Source organism: Festucalex cinctus, chromosome 18 (assembly GCF_051991245.1).
Source record: "Festucalex cinctus isolate MCC-2025b chromosome 18, RoL_Fcin_1.0, whole genome shotgun sequence".
Lineage (NCBI taxonomy): Eukaryota > Metazoa > Chordata > Actinopteri > Syngnathiformes > Syngnathidae > Festucalex > Festucalex cinctus.
The window spans coordinates 6,803,849-6,817,878 of record NC_135428.1 but is presented as its reverse complement, the minus strand read 5'-3'; positions in this window follow the sequence as shown (position 1 = coordinate 6,817,878).

The following is a 14,030-nucleotide window of genomic DNA, read 5'->3' as shown; positions in this document are numbered from 1 at the left end:
GACTCTTTGTAGTATGAAACAAGATATATGAGCTGAATGCTTGATGACTAAAAAACATTTACACAAATCAGAATGCCTGCCATTTCAATTTAAATCATTTGTCAGTATATTTACATTCATCAAAGAAAACCAAATTAGTACTGTACTGCATTAAATCGATTAAAACCAGACTTAAAATGTGTATAAACACCTTATTCTGTGTATTTGACTTTTTAAAACACAAAATATTTTATTCGGAACCCAAGTCCTGACACTAATGCAAGCTATAACTTGTAAAACTCAATTGAAAAAATATATATTTTTATCTTTTTGAAAAGGGACATTAAACAATCAACTGAGATAATGTGGTTGCACAAGTGTACACACCCTGGAAAGTGGAGATGCGGCTGTGTGCAGAATTAACCAATCACATGCAAACTCATGTTAAATGAGAGTCAACACGTCTGCTGTTGAAATTGGCTAAATAAATGTAAGGAAAACCTTCATTTGCTCTCACAGAGGCTTGAAAGTGTTTGGAACTGCTCATAATTATCTCCATTTTGATTAAGGCTCAGTCCCAGCTTAAAAAAAACATCTCCAAAGCATGATGCTGCCACCACCATGCTTCACTGTTGGTATGGTGATGAGCAGTGACATGGTGACTAAGCAAATCCTTGCGCACCTTTTGGTACAGCATAGAAAATAAACATTTAATTTCCGTGTAGTATATCTGGCCACTGTTTTAGTTTATTTTATCTAAAAAAAAAATAAAAAAAATGGCCACCTGGCACTTCTCCAGCACTTAATAATGGCTCGCTTTTCTTTCACGTCTCAGCAAGCCGACAAGCTAAACACGCCGCTAAAATGACCACAAACAAACACCGCTCGAGCACTTCTTTGAAAAGAGGGAAAGTACGCATCGTGACTTCCAACAAATAGAATGCCTCATTTAAGAAGAAAATACCACGAGTTTTCATCACAACAGGTTTGCATGTTCAGTCTGCTCTTGGGGTGTCACAATTGATTGACCCCTAAATACCGTCATTATACTCTGTAAACTTAATTAGCAATGGGTGTTGACTAATTGTGAGTGCAAGTGTATATCCACAATCCTATGCAGTCGGCTCCATGCTGCGCCGTGTATGAATGTTTCTTCTTGTGCAGCTTAGTTGTATCTGGCCGCCTGTTGCTCCTGGCAGCCGCACAAGTCCAACCGAGCATGAAACAAGAGAGCACTAGTGCCAAAACCACATATGGGCACTGTGACTGCTTGATGTCAGTCTAAACCCTAGTAACTCACACTTGTGTCGACCATCAAGGCTGATTTTGTTTGGATTTTCATTAGCCTGTAATTGATGGTCTTTCCGTGTTTTGCGACAAGCTAAACGCCATAATTTTCAGCTTCAAAGCATTTGAATCCTTCCCGTTGAATCCCATCTTAAATCATTCACACTTAACGTAGCCTGTATGCTTACTGAAATACGTACAAAAAAAAAATATCGTGCTCAGCGATTTTCCCACTTTTATTAGCGGAATGTTTTTCCTGTTTTTGCTTTTTTTGAGTTGCAAAGGAGTCCCATTGCCAGCGGGAAAAAAGAAAAAACAAAACAACATCAATTTGATTTGTCATCCAGTTAGGCTTGTTTAAATTACTGTATTTCATATTGAACCAGTAGTTCGTTGAATGTTATCAGGAAAAAATCTTTTTGTTTTAAATTGTGTGGCTTAAAGGGGAAGTCATCACTAAAGCCCCAAAAGTCTAAACACATTATTGAGATTAATAGTGTTTGTAGAATATGAATTAACCAGAAAAATCCACCTGTTTTATCCATCTCAGGGGGTGCACATTTAGGCACTTGCTGTCAACTAAAAATAACATCACAGTTTCTCAGGCAATGACCAATCACAGCATGTTTCCTGAAGCTGAGCTGTAATTGGCCTTTACCCGAGCCCTGGGCAACTGTATTGGCATTTTCAGTTGACAGCAAGTGTTGAAATGGCCACCCCCTGAGATGGATAAAAACTAGAGATAGGCCGATATGTTTTTTTTTCCAAGGCTGGTAACGATGACGATTATTAATAGCGAGGCTGATAACCGAAATTTGGAGCCGATATTCATTTTCTGTAAAAGGGAAACTAATATTGGTGTGAAATTTTTAAAAAACACAAATTCCAATTCTTAACTTGAATTTATTGAACATCTTTTTAGATTTGTAAAATGTTCAATTTTTTTTTAATCTATTAGAAAATACACCTATTTGTTTGAAAATTTGAACAAAAGGTTCAGGGAGTCGGTGGATGAGTGGTTAGCATGTCCGCCTCCCAATACTGAGGACGCAAGAGCGAGTCCAGGCTCCGGCTTTCCTGGTTGGAGTTTGCATGTTCTCCCCGTGCCTATGTGGGTCTTCTCCGGGTACTCCGGTCTCTTCCCACATTCCAAAGAAGAAACGCAGGTTAATTGGGTGCTCGGAATTATCTCTAGGTGTAATTGTTGTGTGGATGGTTGTTCGTCTCTGTGTGCCCTGCAATTGGCTGGCAACCAGTTCTGGTTGTAACCTGCCTACTGCCCGAAGCCAGTTGGGATAGGCTCCAGCAGCCCCGTGACCCTTTTGAGGAATAAGCGGTTAAGAAAACGGAAATGAAAGGTTCAGGCAGTACCCAGGGTCATCAGCGCGTCTTTAAAAACTTAAATGAAAATGTAAGTTCCATATTAATTTCCTCAGTAAATAAAGTTTTCCAAAATTTTGAAATAGGTGAAGTTAAATGTTTACTTGTCTTTTGTTAGAACTTCAAACAATCACAAGAGGTGCAGAGCGTTCCTAAGGTCAGCAGCATCTCTTATAAAGTTAAGTGAAAATGTAGCTCCCTGTGATTAATGCAGTTTTAAGTAGATCTTTTATTGGCCGTCAAATTTTAAAAAAAAAAAGGCGGATATGATATTCGTCAAAATGCCGAATATCCGCACCGATAATCGGTTAATCCCTAATAAAAATGGATTGATTTTTTTTATTTTTTTTGCTACATAACTCATAATCCACAAAAGCAATATTCATCAGAATGCCGTGTTTTGACTGGTGGGCGTACATACGGTATTACGGTACATACGGTATATTGCAAAATTTTTGGGTTGCCTTCTCCTTAACATTAATGGTCATTCATTTCCTTTTACTTACTTGTTCTTTTAAGAACACACTGTGTTGATAACATAATCTGCTGTATTGCATGTCATCACATTGATTTTCTATTTCTATTTCCAATGCCCCAAACCCGAAAGTCTTACATCAGTATCAAGCCTAACAGTTTCAAAGGTCTTTGCCTGACCAGGGAGGTACAATATTTATGCCCCAAAGCTTTTTTTGGCAACAAAACAGGAAGCAGGCACCAAAACTTGTGATTTATTTTTTTAAGAAAACAATCCCAGATGATTCATAAGTTGGAGAAAAATATATGTTACTGCAGAAAATTACACAAAAGAAACATCTTCATGCCTACTATGCCGACTCATCATACTTCATCCACCACGTAATATTATTCCAGATTCTACGGGGTTAATCAAGCGCGTGTCAAGGCTCTCAAGTGAATCAAGTGTTGCTCATCTGTGGAATTACAATCAGGCAGGTTTTAGAGCTGCAACTTGTTGCTGATGTGCAGCACCCCTTAAGGCCCCAACCATTACACACTACATCCGAAGTGCAGCCTTTGTAATTGAAAGGATGTGGCTTGCATTCGAATGGGAGCATAACTGGGCCTGATGGGCTACAGAAGCCACGAGTGGTCATGGATACTCACTGCACTCACTTTGCTTCAGTGTTCCAGTGATGTGAGTTTTAGAAGTATAATGTCTGCTGAAGCGTATCAAATGTTCGATTTACATCATGTACTTTCTTGTTTATAGCTTTGACTGAGAATGAGATTGCATGATGACACAATGTTTTGGGTCGCAATATTCTTGAAAATGCTCGACTTGTATTTTTACGTTCCCTTTTCACAGATGGTGCTTGAAATTGAATTTCTAACTATTTGTTACTTAAACAAATAGCTGTCCTGCTGCATTGAAGGCAAAAATAATTGATGTACCCGAGCCTTCCGATAAAACGTGCTTTCAATTTTCTCTATCTCCTGAACGGAATTTGTTTGTTTACACCATTATACTGTATATTTTAAGTTCCAAATTATTTTCCAACTATCAACTAAATTGCACAGACAATAAATAAGGTGTGTGATTTAATTATCAAATGTAATAACATAAAATACAAAAAAATGTTTGCTAGTATGAAATCATTTTTCAGGCCAAACAATGCATGCAAAGACCCGCCTGCATACCAATTTCCACTCTTAGGATTGTTTGTGCTCGTACTTTTTGAGGGGAACTGGCATCAAAAGTTGTTACTTTTTAATGGTGCTGAAAGCAGACAATTCAATGTTGAACCACTGCTGCACCAATGGCCAGTAAATGAAACTGCACACACCCTTCTTCACGTCCACAATGCGCACATGGCGTCACATCCGCAGACTTAGGGTGGGAAATTCGAACCCGAACCTAGTCTGAAAACTGTTGCGAACAGATAAGGTGTTAATCTACTAATTTGAAGATTGTTCAGTCATAAATCGTCAATTAAAAAGGCTATTGTAAAGATATTTTTGGGCAAATTGTTACTGTTTGATTTGAAGTTGGCAGTCTTGGCCACTCTGCTACAGCTCACTTTCAATGTGTTGGAAATTCAGCGAGTTCTTTGCCATTTAGCACTTTCACTGACCAGAATGAGCGAGTCCGATACCATGTTTAACCGCTCCCTATTCAACACAAATGAGTCACATGACAGTGGGTGGAGAAAATGACCAGCTGAGCTCAATTCGGACATTTTCACTTAGTAGTCTACTAACTTTTGTTGCTGTAATAGCCATTAAAATACATAATTAAAGGGGGAAGTCAACCCCCATTTTTTTTTTTTAACAATAATATGTTCTATGCAGCCCCCTAGTCAAAATATGGCATTCTGGTTAATATTGAGTTAGTGGAATATGAGTTAAGCAGCAAAATCCAGCCATTTTTATCCATCTCAGGGGGCGGCATTTCAGGGGGCGGCCATTTTGCCATTTTGACCAATCACAGCTCTCCTGTTTTGTGAAGCTGCGCTGTGATTGGTCGTTGCCTTAGCAACATTAATGTCATCTTAAGTCGACAGCAAGTGGTAAAATGGCCGCCTCCTGAGATGGAAAAAAGCGTCTGGATTTTTCTTCATAACTCATATTCCACAAATTTAATATTAATCAGAATGTCATGTTTAGACTAGTGAGGGCACATAGAACATATTATTCTCAAGAAATGTCTAAGAAATATAAGGGGTGTACTCAGGTACCCCTATTTTCTCTAATAGTGCATCTTTAATTTGATTACGTGAAAGTATACACTACTTTCAAAAAGTGAGGGATATTCCACTTGTGGGTACATTTCAGGAAATGTGCTACCCTGACCTTGACGGATGAACTTTTAGTTGACCTCTACACTTATCCAAATGTTCCATGTTTTAATACTTTTGCACAAGTTGCTGTTCCCTAACAAGGAGCTGATGCTTGCCCATTTCCAAGACATCTATACCTTCCTGTGATTCTTCCTGCCTATGCTTCTTTGTTGCAGCCTGCTGATGAAACCGTGGCACTCTAAAGTCTGTGTTTGCTTCCTTCTGACAAATCCTCACAGTGATGATGTACTCTTGATCAGTTGTTAGTTTTTGCCTTGATGTGAAACTGTGAACACAGTGAGGACTGTTTAAATCCCAATTCGAAGTCATCTAAATTTCATCATTCAGCTCCTTGTTGGAGAACAGCAAGTTGTGCAAAAAGTAGTGAAACAGTTGGACATATGCATTCAAAAGTTTAGAGAAGGTTAAATTAAGTTCACCTTCTCACAGCTGAAGACATTCAACTGTATGTGCATTAATCAAACTGCGGGGAGGGAAGGTTTGGTCTAAATGTGTGTGTGTGTGTGTGTGTATGTCAAGAGTTCTTGTTGCAGGTGGAAACATTCAAATAGCCAAGTAGAGAGAGTCAAGTAGACGCGTCTAGACTGCCTGTCACATTTGGGCACCAGACAAATGGCAGTTTTCAAAGTGGAGGGGGTGGATTGGCAATCTCCAAATGCGCTCTATTGTGACAATTCCAGTGCCAGGAAAATTGAGCTCCCTAATCACAAAACCTCATCTGTAAACATTTCAAACTATTTTCACAAATAATACAAGAGAGAACAAAGTCAGTCATTTGGATAAAGATGCAAATGCGTTCTCTTGCTCTGTTTGAAACGATCTGAAGAAGCCAACACATCTCAGTCAGTGTACTATCTCATTTAAAATTTGCTGCAAATGAAACTTCATTGCAATATCAACTATTGTCTTCTCTAACAAAACACACTCAAAATAAGATACTTCTCTTGCCGGCCATCCTAGAGATCTAAAGGCTTTTTCATAATAGCCAGTCAAAGAACAAGAAGTTTGATGTATATATGAGGAAAGTAACATAACAAAAATACATTTTATTGCATCATATCCTCACACACACGTCCAAGACGTAAACCTTGAATGGCGACCAACACAGTCGTCGTAGGCCAAGGATCCTTCTTTTTGATCCAATTTCACCTTGATTGTGTTCATCCTTCCAGATAGGAGACATCGGGGATAAACAATCTGAGTTCGTTTAGTCTTTGAGGGAGTGAAACTATTTTGATGTATTAGTTTCTTACAGGAGTATATCAGTGTCACAAATGTCAAAGGACATTCAGATTTCGCATAATGCAGAATAAGTATCTTCACTATTTTTAACTCCAGTCCTATTAGTCATCATTTTTTTAAACCATTCAAACAAATCACCAGCATTAATCATGCATCTTTTGGCGAACTCTCTAATACTGTACGTATTCTTAGTCTAAAACATGACATTCTTATTAATATTCCATTTGTGGAATATGAGTTATGAAGCAAAATCCAGCCGTTTTATCCATCTCAGGCAGTGGCCATTTTGCCACTTGCCGTCGCCTGAAGATGACATCACAGTTGCTCAGGTCTCAGGCAACAACCAATCACAGCTCACCTGTTGTCTGAAACTGAACTGTGATTGGTTGCTGCTGTGAGGACAGTCTGCTCAGTCAATGTATTTTTTTGGGAGGCTTCGTTTGATTAAAGAGCTTGCCAAAAATGCATAACGCTGATGTCACATTAAATTTATTTATAACGTCCAACATTACTGATAACTCAATGGCTAATATTATTACATTTTACCCAACCAAAGTGGGTGCTCTGTAGTCGCCTTGGCAACATCTGAGAAGCGTTTCTCATGTTTACATGCCAACATACTGTACTTAGCAAATGATTTAGAAGCCATTATTTTTCACTTAGACTGATAACATATTGTTGCGTGAACTTTCTGCTAAGGAACTTCCCCCCTGTTAGTGCCGTTTTCCCAAACTTCCACTCCAGTTTGTCTAACCTTGAAGCTTCATGTTCACAGATTTAACACTTTTTCAGGGGAAGGTCTGATGTCTCAGCCTTGGCATTTTGCCGCTTCGAAGCCTTGCTTTTTTGTCTCAGTTCTCCCACACATTCCCTCCGTTATCTCCACGCCTCTTTCAGCTCCACAGTCAAGTGTAATATCAGGCTTCATAGTACTCGCTGGCAAGAAGAGTCAGAGCGAAGACTTGTTATTGGGAAGTCTTGCCAAGTTGTATTGGCCAAAACTGTAATTAGCGCTTTGTACTTACTCGCCATGCGGTCTGAACCATGTGCTGCTATAATGAACTATTGCTATCAAACCTTTATATTAAACCTTAAATGTTTTACATTAGCCATGAATTCACATAACAATTAAACAATTAATTCAGTGAAATTGTGTGTTGCTGTATTTAAACTTATGTAAACTACTATTAACCACTCCAGCAAGGCTACTACAAGGCCCTTCCAAAAGAGCAAAATGCAGGTGTTAAGTGTTGCAGCTAGTGTTCTTATCTGGGACATTTTACATAGTCGTTCATAGCCTTCGTAGTGCCCCCTCTTGCTGCCAAGATAATGAAGTCCTTCAACAGGATGGACGCACACACACACCCGCACACACAAAAAAGTAACGTACTAAAAAGAAGTAGGGAGACTTGTAACGTCTGAATTACAAAATGTTGTACTCATCAAACACTACTACACTTTGTTTCACATTCAGATTGGTTCGCCACATGATGTATTCGTCCGTAATGCTTTCATTTAAAACAAATGCACAATATCTCAAATCAATTTATTACTGGAAAGAAATGCACAATATATCTTTTCAGCAGTTCTTTTGATTTGTTGAATGAGAAATTTGTGTCCCTGGCAACTAATTGACGTGCTTGTGTTCCAACCTAGTTGTGATTCATGTTTAGTTTTTTTTCCATCATGGTGAGCATCCAACGCTTTCCCTTTTAAGCAAATCGTTTCCAAGACTGGCTCGCATGTCCTGCCTCTAAAAAAACGATCTTTATCCCATGTCTTTGGTTGTTGTGAAAGTATCATAAGAATGACATAAGAGTGTATGTAACATTATAAGTGCCAGTCGTTAATCGCACTTCTTGTTCCCTAGTCCAGCCTCGCGCTGGAGCACCTGTGGCAAAGTCAAAACACAGGAAATAGCGACTACACGTTGATCTGTGACAATTACTATATCCATATTGTCATTCAGCAGTTTTTAAGCTTTCTAGTCAGACTTGTTTTCTTTTATGCAGATACTTATTCAGTGGCTCGATAGCAGACAATACAGAGTGCTTATCTTCAACCAACATTATGCAGATTTTAGTCACAATTCACTGCAGGTGATGATTGACATTAATGTGCTGTTATGGCTGCATGTTTTATTTTTTTTATTTTTATTTTTTTAACAAGGGGCAAAAAAAGTATAATTTACGTCAAATGACACATTGGCTGTCATTCTGAATTGATTCAACCATGTAAATGCTACACACTAAGAAAAAGACGATGCAGATGAATTGTTTAACAGTAACTTGACTGTTTTCTTAACCAGGCTCGTTTTTAACACCCTGCTATTAGAAAATGTCCCTTTTTTCAAACTGTAATCGCGCTTCAAATGTCACTGAATGATTGTTTCTCCACTATTGACATTTTCCACAACGTAACCTCTCGTAGTCTGCCATTAGAAGCCTCTTTGCATATCCTAAAGTCACAGGCGGTGAAAAGGGATCAATATTCTAAAGTTAAAAACTAAGTTTGCTAATGTAGATTATATGTAGTTCCTCCTGGTTTTTTGCTGTTCTGTTTTTGTGTTTAGGCACCTGATATTTGGTCGCTGCTGTATACAATAATGTATACGAACTGCAGGAGACATTTACAATAAAAATTAAATTCCCTCAGTATAGAGTTGGAAGGGAGCGTTGAAGAAATGACACTGGGTTTAGCGACATGCACTTTGCTTTTGATATATAGCTTTATGTGTGAGGAGGGGATCCCCATTGAGGAGATGAATTGAGCTTTTGTTGATGCTGAGTTCCAACGTAGCCTTCTGGATAGACTTCACTTGGCTTGCATGTTCTAGGAATTTGGCATCAGTGGTGGTACACCCTAGAAAGAGAATTGTTGAACCAATTTAAGATTACAAATTGAATTGTTGACCAACTTGATTTAAAAAAAAATGCTACAATTAGTTAGTCCAAAGTGAATACTGTATATATAAGATGGGAGAGGGACATTAGTTTTACCGGAGATTTGCTGTGGTAAAAGGAACAAAAGGTCATGTGCCTGGGCACCCATCATTTTGCTTGGTGTTTTACACCATACGTTTTGCATCAGGATAGTGAGATATGATGACTTTGGTCACATGATGTTGCTTTGGAATTATAATAGGCTGTTTGAATGAGGGCTGACACGGTGGCCGAGTAGTTAGCACGTCCGCCTCCGAGGACTCGGGTTCGAGTCCAGGCTCCGGCCTTCCTGGGTGGAGTTTGCATGTTCTCCCCGTGCCTGTGTGGGTCTTCTCCGGGTACTCCGGTCTCCTCCCACATTCCAAAGACATGCATGACAGGTTAATTGGGCGCTCCGAATTGTCCCTAGGTGTGATTGTGAGTGTGGATGGTGTACCTCGCCTACTGCCCAAAGCCAGCTGAGATACGCTCCAGCACCCCCGAGACCCTTGTGAGGAAGAAGCGGTCAAGAAAATGGATGGATGGATGTTTGAATGAGTCTTAGAGATGAAAGTCTCCCTTCTACCTTGAGGAGACCGTCTGCATCCAAGAAAACGTCAGGTTGTTCCGGTTGATGCCGTGGGAGCTGGCTGCCGTTGTTCAACAGTTTGTTCTCCTTTCCGTATGTTTATCCTTGCACATCCTTGTCAAGGTTGGCGAAGTCACATTGCCAGCCAGCTCTCCCACCTTGGTCTGAGTGCTTCTGGCAGGGCGTCATCCCAGCTGATACCTTGGTGGCCTATTTCCTGCAAGATCTTTATAAAAAAAAATACGTTTTGGAACCGGAATGTTGGAATAAGTTTCACTTCAGTTTCATCAACCGTCTTCCCCAGGCTCCAAATTTCCCCGCTGTTGTTGCATTATTTGTCCAATGTCTCTCTCTTTCAACATGAATCATGCAGCGTTTGCAGAATTAATTTGTTGGAGAGTGTGAAGATGATTTGGCATTGTCTCTCAGCATTTGTAAGCTCTCGATGATAGTTACGCAACTTCTGTTGTATTAAAAATGGACTCTGTAAAAAAAAAAAAAAAAAATTGACAACACCTGTTGTGTGATGTACAACGTAAGCTTAGTTCAATGAGATTTTTTTTTTTTGTGGGGGAGTTCATACACTTCACATTGGAAACAGATTTTTATTCCATGAGAAACCAAAGAAAGTAACTTGTGTGTTTTCTTTCTTTCTGCAAGTCGCACAGAAAGGGATATTTTAATTATAGTCTTGCTAAATATAAAAAGAAAAGTTGTTGAGTTTATTCTGGCCAAAGAGAAGAAGTCACAAGTAGAAAATACATAAAATCTTAAGTGTGTAGCATTCTTGCAACGCCGGTTACCATAGCAACTGCTCTGTCTGTTGTTGTTTTTAGACCCACAAGTTCTAGCAAACCCCCCAAATCTCCTCATCCAATCAAACAAAAATCTCTTCCTCAATTAAATATCATTGCATTAGCTATGACTAGTGAACATAATAAAGATGCTAAGCCGTCAATGCAGAAGTAATTATGTGAGCTTGCTGATGTTTCTATTTGAATGACTTTTTTTTTTTCTTTTTCTTTTTTTTTTTTTTAGTAGCAGGCTGGGAACATGTAATCCTCCTTCAAGCATGTTTCTGCCTCAATTAACTGTCTTCCAAAAGGATGCTTGGCTCCTCTGAGCACAAGTCAGAGTGACATAGCGAATGCACCATCCACAATAAACGGGGTCACTCTGCACCTTTGAGCGGGAAAAGCACCGCTCGGCCCATTCTCATCTCCGGCGTCATACGCTTATAAGGGGAATCATTTGAATTGCATGCAGCCTTGGCTGAAATAAAAGGAGGAGAGAATTTCTGCGACAGAGTGACGAGCAGGAGTCAGTCTTTTGGCCAGGAGCGCTTGAATTTGTCTTTCAGGTTTTCAAGCAAAGAAAGATTTGCAATATCATCATGATGTATCTGGTGAAGCGTTGCTTCCCCTCGTCCCGTACACTGTAGTTATCTTGTCAACAAGCTACCAGGAAAGTAGCAATTACCTTATCTGATATTGTCCTCATCGCCACAGCGTAATAGCTAATTTCTCGGCTCGGTGAAATTCATTGTTGTCCAGATTTGTATTAATGATGCAGCAAAAGTAGTGCATTGCAATGATGTGTTCAACAGTTCATCATGATAATGAGCACTTTGTTGAGAGTGAAGCATAGAGCGCACATTTTACTGTACTGAATTCCATTAATCAATACTCACATTTATAGAAGCCTGGCCACGGCAAGCCATTGTAACCCCAGTTGGTTTTTTTTTGCACCTTTTGGCAGCATCCACATGGCCATTGGGCACCCTGGTCCATTCCAGGGTGGTGACAGGCAAACAAGTAGCCACAGTTACATAACTCCTATGAAGGGGGGGAAATGAGTAATGCCGCATAAGGGAGGCGTAGACTCTCTATATGCCATATTTATTATCATTATTAATATTATTATTATTATTATTATTATGCAGCATGGCAGCCTCGTGGTTAGAATGTCTGCCTCACAGTACTCCTGCTTCCTCCCACATTCCAAAAACGTTTGGTTAATTAAAGACTCAAAAGTGTCAATAGGTGTGAATGTGAGTGTGAATGCTTGTGTGTTTACTGTGTATGTGCCCTGCTGCGGGCTTGCGCCCAGTCCAGGGTGTTACCCACTTATCTCCCCAAAGACAGCCGTGATGGACTCCAGCTTATCCCCAAAAATAATGAGAATTAGCACTATTACGCTCTTTTTTTGTGTGTGTGTGTAAATAACATTTCTCTGAACAAAACAAAATTCTCATTTTGTGTAGTGTAGAATAAATCATTTCTTCTATTTTTGTAATATGTAATGTGGATGTAATTTTCTTTCAAAATAAGAATAATAACATGTCCAAAGTATGTTTCCTTTCAGTGTACATGAAATCATTAGATTCTCTTTCCTGTTGATCTGGTGACTCAACCTCTTTTTTTTTTCTTTTTTTCTTTTTTGGGTGACTTGCCTTGCAGAACTGATCATAGAAAAGGTTTTTGTTGTGCTCCAGGAAGTAATCAAGTCTTGTTGACCTAGAAAATTAATCTCACAGAGTTCTTCTGCGTAAAATCAGTGTGTTACAATATGATCCATTTGTCATCTTTTCAAGCTCTTGGATGTCGTATAGATTCATTCAAACAACGCAATTGTGTTTAAATATGAATATATGTAAATATGGGTGATCTGTCATTGGAATGATTAACAGTCTGGCTCGTCTAACATGCCAAAGTGCCCTACCCAATAAATCCAGGTTACAATGCAATGCTTCCGGGATGCACTGCAGCTGCAGTGCAAGGGCCCTCTTGATGCTTTAGGGGGGGGGGGGAAATCACTGAGAGCCTGGTTGATGTGAGTCATTGTTAGCAGGAGTGATGTCACAGTGAAGCAGCCACTAGTTCACACTTCCATAACTCCCGTTTCTTCTCTCGCACTGAACGAAGCAAATCACTTTGTAGACGTGTTGACATTTGTCCCACATTGAAGAGGAAAATCTTCTCATTTGTGGTTTGGGTTTTTAAATATATCTTTTGTGACACGTCCAGGAACTTTTCTGGCACACCTTGTTTACTTTAAACCTGGATGTGTGAGTACACATCTTCACGGATTATTTATTTGTCTTTTCCACTTTAAGGAAAAACAAATCTTGCAAACAATGAATGACCTTGTGAAAATAAAAATAAAAAACTCCCTCTGGCTAGATGTTGTCCATTAGGTTCCATTTAGCTGCAAGTAGTGCTTTATATTGCCTCCATACCGCAATATATAATATACAGTATACATTCAGAGACTAAGATAACAACAAGTGAACAACAGTTCACAACAAACCAACAGAACTACAAAAAAAAATCAAATAACTCAACAAATGTCACTATTTATTGAAGGTCCATGCATTATAGAAATGGAATATAGACGTGGTTTTAAATTACTTAGACTTCATCACTGCGTCATGAAACCAAATGATTGAATGATGGTTTTTAAAAATGAGATAATAGCATTTGGAATTTGAATTGGAAATTGTGACATCGTCGCAAAGGAGAAAGCCAAAAAAAAACACCTTCAAACTCAGTGTTTTTTCCAAAACCTCAGTGGCCTACAATTAAGTTTAGAGGTTTACGAATAAAATGCACGTGTTTTGGTGCACTTTTGGGAGGCACAAAATGAAAAGTAAAATATGAAGGAGTACAAGTAGTACATTTTTTGATTTGTGCCCCACTCCCATTTAAAAGTGTTTTTATTCCCTTCTGTCTAATCTGAGAAAACTGTCGAGGCTGACAATCTTAAACCTAAATTTTACGTGTGATCAACACTGAGTTCGTTAGAGCCACAAATTCA